Raw genomic sequence first — 9366 nt, forward strand, 5'->3', positions numbered from 1 at the left:
CTGAATGTGAATAAGAACAAACACTATCAAACGTCCTCATTAAAAAAATCTCCTTGAAAGGTTAGCCTTGCTCTTTGCTTTAATTTTCTTTGGATTTAACAAGCCAAACATTGCAAGCTGTTTCTCAGAAAGTAAAAGCAATCACTCAAAACTCAAAATCCATTTAAGAAGGTTAAAATATTACACACTTTCACCATGTATCAAAAACACTACTACTACTACTAACTACTACTAACTACTACTACTACTACTACTACTACTACTGCCGCCGCCATCACCACCATCACCATGGGTCCTATCTGATAACTTGTCTTCGTGTCTCCAAGTCCTCATCAGTAAAGTTCTAACATAGAAGATACCAATATAATAGGTTATTTCATCAGGAATCTTGTATAGATGAGGAATTAGGAAGCTGCTCACCAATTAAAGAGTTTACACAAATTATTCCTGATGCAATATGAATGTTTGGCTCTGACAACCTGTACACATTCACCTAGATTTTCAGTGAGTCTGCTGCTACAATCGTTCAGATGTTACACTCACATATTCATATTTTGCTCACTCACTTTCAAAAATTCCCATTCATTTCACATATATTTCATCTGTCATTCCCACTCAGAAGGACTGAAAGCAAATCTACAGTTCTAGAAACTTACTTTTCTCCTAAAACCGTCATTAAGAACCTTTTCTAATACTAGCCTTTTTGTATCATCTGGTCCCACACCATGAGGATGACAGCAGGTCTGTACTGCGCATGTTAAATAATACCAGACATTATACATGTCATTTGATTAGAACATTATGTAATCCAGGGAACAATCTCAACCTTTACCTTGTGTTTTTCAAAGCTAGTGTGTCATGTATAGATCTTTAGTCTCTCAAAGTTCCATGGGTATTATACAGGAACCTGCTGTTTATGCTAATTTGAGGTCATTGCTTCTGCTAGCTATAACTTACACTTACTAGCAACTACATTCAGTTGTCTCCTAGGTATTTGATTTGTAGTTAAACATTTTTCATACATTATGGTTACAGTAAAAGATAGTGACCTTAGAACCAGGTGAATGTGACCTGTGATAGAGGAAGTTATTTATTCCTAGATTAAGCAGGCATAATTTTTAAAAGCATGACAATAGAACATTACAGAATAGTTTGAAGCTTTGGGGAATGAAGGCAAGAGGGTTTTAAATCTCTGTATTTAAATAAAGGTCTCATGGCTTCTGCACCCTGATTAAATTAAGTCAGACGCCTGTAAAACATACTTGCTTGCTTAGCATTATTCAAGCTACTTTCTATTTGGCACACTATGAAATGTATCATATCAAAAACCGGCAAAATTCTAATTAACATTGACCCATGTCAACTATGGATTAGCAATTTTGCTTCAATGACTGCATCATGAGTGGGAATGCCTAATTGCTATAATTTTTATTTTAAAATAGGTTACAGCTAAAATAACCCAGCTAAAACTAGCAAACTGTCCTTTGGAATGAGCCCTTATTTATGTAACTATTTACAAAAGCAAGCTAAAAAACAATGTGGAAATAGGTAAAGACAACTGGACTCAGATTCAGAATTCAAAAACTAACTAGATTTGCTATGAACTTACATGGTCTTAAACGAGACAATTTGTATTTCAAGGCCTCAATTTCCACATCTTTAAAATAAGAGTTGGATTGAACTATCCTTAAAGTCCTTTATAGACCTAAAATGCCCTGACTTTTAATCATTACTAAGATTGCATTTTTAAATTGAACAAGGAAATCACAATATATTCTTTCTTGAACATGGTTTATTTCTGCTAGAAGCTGTGCATTTGCTCAAATATTTGTCATTTTGATATTTTTATGTAAATTTTATGTGCATATAGCGATTATTTTAATACAAATAAATATCTTGGGGATAAGATTCAAATGGTTTATCACATTTAAAAAAAATTTGTTTGAATTTAATATCCCTAAAGTTATTGCTAATCAAATGGCATCCAGTTGACAAATTTCTAACACCTAATCCAAATAAATATCTGCCAAGGAACTTTTATTCAGAAGCAGGTTTGGAGGTTTTGTTATTGTTTTTCTTGTTGTTTTGACAATTTTTGTTGCATGGCAATAGAAGTGCTTTTGTTTCAGGGTGACATTGACACAAATCTGCTTACATAAATTAGCATTCCAATATCACATTGACATTTGGTTGGAATAACAAGTTCATATGTCATTATGAACTGACCCAAATAATTTCACTAAAGTCCGTGAAAAATACAAGGTACATTGTTATATATGTTTGCCACTCAAACGCAGTAGTGCTGGGTTGACATCTATTGCCCTACATCTGATCTTGTGTTTGTGCATGTGTTGAATATTAATAGCATAGAGAGCATAGAGCAAAACCATAGGTAAAGAGAAGGAATGCAAGTTGTGTTTTATTATTTATGAAGATATGATAACTGGTACTTTTTCGAAAAGCTATTTTCAGTGGAGTTTTTACAGGATAAATATAAATCCTTTTACCTAGTTTACAAGGCCATTCCTGTCTGACCCTCGCCAACTCTTCAACCTTTTTGTCTGCTGTTTCTTCATTTCTCATTTTATTTCAGCCACACTGATCTATTTTATTTATAGTTTTCTGAATATGTCTTGCTTTCATACCACTGGAACTACTTACTGTCTCCTCTGCCTACTGTGCCCTCCCTTTCTTGTTCACTGGCAAACTCCTCCTATTCCTCTCACAATCTCAGCTCCAATATGACTTCACCCATCCACTTTTATTTAAGCAATATTTACCAAGTACCTTCATGTACAAGAGTCTGGTGTAGATGCTGGGAATTGTCTTGAAAGCTTATGATTAAATGAAATAAGCCAGCAATCGCAAATAGTGTAAGAGTTCTAAGAAGCAGAAATACAGTGTGTTATAAGGAGGCACAAGTAACCCGAATCGGTAGAGGCAGGGAAGGAGCAATGGATGCCATGGTGTACCACCAAGATATACCATCAGGACTGAGACAGCGATCTGCTGGGAGTGTTGGCAACCAACAGCTCACAGCTGAGAGCATGTTGCGGAATTGCCCTTGGCCAAAGGGAGCTTTCTTTTCCAAATTTATATGTCCTTCCCTGGAGCAGTTCAACGTAGAGTAGAAGGGTACGAAAACCTGTCCTCTTTGCATCAGTCTCTGACCATTGCAAGTTTCTGTAGAATTATCTGAGGCCTCTGACACAATGACATCACTGCACAATTTGTTTCCAATCCTGCTTTCCCGATACTTTTTCGGATTTTGATCCTGAGAGCACTTCCTAATAAACCTCCATATGCAAATTTCCATGTCAGAGTGTGCTTACCTGGGAACCTGACCTAAGACAGAGGGAAGGGTTATGGGAGGAAATTAACATCTGGGATAAAGGTTAAAGGATGAGTTGTAGTTAACCAGGTGGAAAATGTGGGGGGGAATTCTGTATAAAGAGAGCAGCCTGTGCAAATGCCCAGATGACAAAGGGAAAACATGTTTTATTTTGTTTGCTTCTTTGACCATGAAGCTTTAATTACTTATAGTGTAAGGTGAGTAGCAAAGAGAGGTGAGGCTAGATATGATAGCAAAATCTGAATCCTGAAAGGCAACCACATAAGTCAGTTGTACCTTAGACTGACTCTGTCTGAAGTTTGAGTGCAATATTATGCAGGGTTTTGTACATCTTTACATTTCTCATATAGAATCTAGTTACCCCCCGCCAAAAAAAAATCCCACAACTTATCAAAGAATGCAGATTTTGCTGAGTATATTATAGGTTCAAGAAGGGCTTTTCACTGCATACTGCATAACAAACAGAATCACAAATCCTTCTTTGACATGTTCCCATCTGTGACAGTTTTTAAGATATATCCACAGATTCATTGGCATTCCTCCCATCCATAGGTGAAACTAATTTCCCTCCTCTTGAATGTGGAGGTAGTGATTTCCATAATAATAACAGAATGTGTCAGAAGTTACACTATTTGACTTCTGAAGCTAGGGTGAATAGCTTCTGAGTGGCAATCTGGCTAGTAGTTTAAAGGATAGCTTCTGCCTTGCTCTCCCTCTTGGATCATTTGTTGCAAGTGATCCATGTTTTGAGGATACTCAGTGAGCCCCATGGAGAGGCCCAGCTAGAGAGGATTCACTGTGATGGTTCCGACCTGCCTGCCATGTGAACCACCTTGGAAGCAGATCCTCTAGGCTCACTCCAGCCTTTAGATGATTCCAGTTTCTCTCCCTTTCCCACCTCTCTCTATTGCCAGCCTTCAAGTCTTCCAACTAAAGCTCCAGATACTATGGAGCAGAAATAAGCTCTCTCCACAGTGTGCCTGTCTGAATTCCTGATTCACAGAAACCATAAGATAATAAATGATTGTTGTTGTTTTTAAAGTGCTAAGTTTTAGGCTCTTTTGTTTCACAGTAGTAAACTAATGCACCCTCCCAAGTCCCTCTAGTCATTCAAACAATTAACTAAAACTGCTCTTTGTTCTTGTTTGGATCTACTAAGCAGTCCTCAGTCTAGCTCCTTTAAAGACACATTCTTATTCTCATTATCCCTCTTGGCAAGGAATCTTTCAATTTACCGTACTCAACTGCCATGGCCATACTCTTAGTCGTTATGCTATGCTCCTTTCCCCACCCTGGAAAATGAAATGCAGTTAGAGAACTTTAAGCAGAGGAATGACTATTTTTATTCAACATTGTACTGAATAGGCTAGTCAGTCACATTAGATGAAAATAAATGAGGTATACAAAAATTAAAGAAAGAGAAAAAGTGACCTTATGTGGAGATGTAAAGCATGTCTACATAGACACTTAGAGTTTCAGTCCCCAGTTTCAAAACCAGCAATAACAATTTCTAAAATCCATTAGTAAGCAGGGTTATGAGAAGAAAGACCTATTATTATCTTGACTCCTTTCCTTTTATGTTTCTTAAAATATTAGGACAAACAATGAATTATTTTTAGGTAATCTTAGCTGTTGTTAGGAAATACAGGGCTAGTAGTGCCCTTTAGACTGATTTAGGAAGGAATATATGCAGAGATGGCCCTTGTTTAATGAGATGAGAGTCTCTAATACAGTCTTTTGTTTATGTATTTTCTATATGAACCCCACTCACCTCTATTAATTCTACCCTTGGCTGATTGCAGTAAAAGCCCCTTCCCACTGAAAGCATTTCCATTGACTTTTGGATCAAGCAACATAGAAATTTAAATTAACATGGTCACCTTCCCTCTCTAACACAAAGAAACATTGGATAGAATATAAATACAACAATAAAAATAAAGAGAAATACATAACTGAGTTTAAAAAGAGAGGGCTTCCCTGGTGGCGCAGTGGTTGAGAGTCTGCCTGCCGATGCAGGGGACACGGGTTCATGCCCCGGTCCGGGAAGATCCCACATGCCGCGGAGCGGCTGGGCCTGTGAGCCATGGCCGCTGGGCCTGTACGTCCGGAGCCTGTGCTCCACAACGGGAGAGGCCACAACAGTGAGAGGCCCGTGTACCACAAAAAAAATAAATAAATAAAATAAAGTAAAAATAAAAAGAGAGAGAAAAGAAATTCTCTTTAATTTTTCTTTTTGAACTCACTATGTACTTTTTTGTTTGTTATTGTTGACAAAAATGAAAATGAAACCAAGTTGATGTTGTAGCCACTCACAGGGAATTTAGTTAGAAGAGGGCCTTACCATTGCATGAGGTTTTAACGTTCATCTGAGGACAAGAAAGGTGTCCATGGAGCCATTTGAGGCAATGACCTGCAGCTGAGAATTTTGCATAACCCAGAAGCTTAAAAGGTCTGCCAATTCACTGACAAACAGAACTAAATCAACCACCCACCCATAAGCCCAGGAAATGACAAGGAGATGTGTCTCTACCTAGAAGAAGCTGGGTTTGGGGGAGTGGAGACCGGCCTGCACTTAAGAATAGGTGTAATGATTATATTTAGATAATTACATCGTTCAGGAATTAACTAAGAAATTAATGTGAAAATAATACCTGCATCATTGCAACCCTTACGGAACCCAGCACAATGAAAAATGTAAAACTATTTTTTAAATAATGATTTCTCAATGAGGGGTACACCAAAAAGGGAAATAACCATCCTAGGGCAGATTCTCCCAACACACAAATGAAAGGATCTGTGTCTTTAGAAAAATTAAGTTGAAAGAAAATTTGAGACTATGAAATAAGTATTTCAAAATTTAGGTGGCTAAAAATGGAATTGATACAAGGGAAATGAATAGACAGATGTGCAAAAGTACATCTAAAACTGAATGCTTTATATTTCTTAAAATTAAAAATTCAGTGAAAGATTTAAGTAGATAAGGCATGGTTAACTTGTGAACTGGAAAAAAAGAGGTCTGAGGACAGCACACAAATGAAGAGCAAAACAGAATATCCTGAAAGAGATGTCTGATAGTACTGAGCTGGATTTTAGATTGAGGCATTAACTTCTGTACAACAGAGAAGTTTTTTAGGTTATATACACCTGGTAGTTGATATTATAGTTCAGAAATTCCAAGGCAGTTAATGTAGCTTGATCTACAACCATAGGGCATGGAAAAAAGACCCTACAGCAGATGTACTAGGCAACTATATGAAAAATAAAATGAATAGGCATGAATACTTTTTAGGTTTTGGTATTGAAAGGATTTAGTAGCAGCTTATTAGGTACAATAGTAGCTCAAGTTAAAGAAATGCATTAAACATTCTGTGCCTAACTAAAATCTGACATTTGAACAACAGTTGCTAGAAACCCTGAGACTAATTTGTCTTAATATATCAATCTTCATCAAAAGAAAAGGCTTTTCTGATGCAGATGTGGGAAGTAAATTAAAATAACCGTGTTATACAAAAGAGTATCAGTGTATAATGCAAAATCAAGAAGCATAAAAGTAAACACAAGAAGAGGAATGGTACCATTTACTGCATTTGCCCCCAAATTTCTCAATTTCTTATTTAAAAAAAATTTAATTTTATATTAGGGTATAGTTGATTTACAGTATTGTGTTAGTTTCAGGTGTACAGCAAAATGATTCAGATATATCTATATATCTATTTATCTATATCTATCTATCTATCTATATCTTCTTCATATTCTTTTACCATATAGGCTATTACAGAATATTGAGTAGAGTTCCTTGTGCTATACAATAGGTCCTTGTTGATTATTTTTTTCTATATAATAATGTGTATATGTTAATCCCAGCTCCTAATTTACCACCCACAACCTTTTCCCTTTGGTAACCATAAGTTTGTTTTTTATGACTGTGAGTCTGTTCCTGGTTTGTAAATAAGTTCACTTGTATCATTTTTTTTTAGATTCCACATATAAGTGATATCCTATGATATTTATCTTTCTCTGTATGACTTACTTCACTTAGTATGATAATCTCTAGGTAAATCCATGTTGCTGCAAATGGCATTCATTCTTTTTATGGCTGAGTAATATTCCATTGTATATATGTACCAAAACTTCTTTATCCATTCAGCTGTTGATGGACATTTAGGTTGCTTTGATATCTTGGCTACTGTAAATAGTGCTACTATGAACATTGGGGTACATGTATCTTTTCTAGTTATAGTTTTCTCTGGATGTACGCCCAGGAGTGGGATTGCAGGATCATATGGTAGCTCTATTTTTAGTTTTGTAAGGAACCTCCTTACTGTTCTACGTAGCGGTGTACCAATTTACATTCCCACCAACAGTGTAGGAGGGTTTTCTTTTCTCCACACCCTCTCCAGCATTTATTGTTTTTAGACTTTTTGATGATGCCCATTCTGACTGGTGTGAGGTGGTACCTCATTGTAGTTTTGATTTGCATTTCTCTAATAATTAGCAATGTTGAGCATTTTTCATGTGCCTGTTGGCCATCTGTATGTCTTCTTTGGAGAGATGTCTCTTTAGATCTTCTGCCCAATTTTTGATTGCTTTTCTGTTTTTTTATATTGAGCTGCATGTTGAGGATTTTTGCATCATGTTCATCAGTGTATTGGCCTGTAATTTTCTCTTTTTGTGATATCTTTGTCTGGTTTTGGTATCAGGGTGATGGTGGCCTCATAGAATGAGCTTGGGAGTGTTCCTCCCTCTGTAATTTTTGGAAGAATTTGAGAAGGATAGGGCTTAGCTCTTCTCTAAATGTTTGATAGAATTTGCCTGTGAAGCCATCTGGTCCTGGATTTTTGTTTGTTGGAAGTTTTTTAGTCACAGTTTTAACTTCAGTACTTGTGATCAGTCTGTTCATATTTTCTATTTCTTCCTGGTTCAGTCTTGGAAGATTGTACCTTTCTAAGATTTTGTCCATTTCTTCTAGGTTGTCGATTTTAGTGACATATTGTTGCTTGTAGTGATCTCTTATGATCCATTGTATTTCTGTGGTGTTGGTTGTAACTTCTCATTTTTCATTTCTAATTTTATTGATTTGCATCTTCTCCCTTTTTCTCTTGATGAGTCTGGCTAAATGTTTATCAATTTTGTTTATCTTTTCAAAGAACCAGTTTTTAGTTTCATTGATCTTTTCTATTATTTCCTTCATCTCTATTTCATTTATTTCTGCTCTGATCTTTATGATTTCTTTCCTTCTACTCACTTTGGGTTTTGGCTGTTCTTTCTCTAGCTGCTTTAGGTTTTAGGTTGTTTACTTGATTTTTCTTGTTTCCTAAGTAAGATTTTATTGCTATAAACCTCCCTCTTAGAACTGCTTTTGCTGTGTCCCATAGGTTTTGGATTTTCGTGTTTTCATTTACATTTGTCTCTAGGTATTTTTTGATTTCCTCTTTGATTTCTTCAGTGATCCATTGGTTGTTTAGTTGCATATTATTTAGCCTCCACGTGCTTGTGTTTTTTACAATTTTTTTCTTGTATTTGATTTCTAATCTCATAGCCTTGTGGTAGAAAAAGATGCTTGATATGATTTCAGTTTTCTTAAATTTATCGAGGCTTGCTTTATGGCTGAGCATGTGATCTATCCTGGAGAATGTTCCATATGCACTTGAAAAGAATATGTATTCTGCTGCTTTTGGATGGAATGCTCTATAACTATCAGTTAAGTCCATCTGATCTAATGTGTCTTTATTTTTTTGGGGGGGGCATGCCAAGTGGCATGTGGGATTTTAGTTCCCTGACCAGGGATCGAACCTGTACCCTCTGCAGTGGAAGCATGGGGACTTAACCACTGGACCACTGGGGAAGTCCCTCTAATGTGTTTTTTAAGGCCTGTGTTTCCCTCTTGATTTTCTATATGGATGTTCTGTCCATTGATGTAAGTGGGGTGTTAAAGTCCCCCATTATTATTATGTTACCATCAATTTCCCCTTTTATGGCTGTTAGCATTTGCCTTATATGTTGAGGTGCTTCTA

Source organism: Mesoplodon bidens, assembly GCF_964165515.1.
Source record: "Mesoplodon bidens genome assembly, chromosome: 6".
Classification (NCBI taxonomy): domain Eukaryota; kingdom Metazoa; phylum Chordata; class Mammalia; order Artiodactyla; family Ziphiidae; genus Mesoplodon; species Mesoplodon bidens.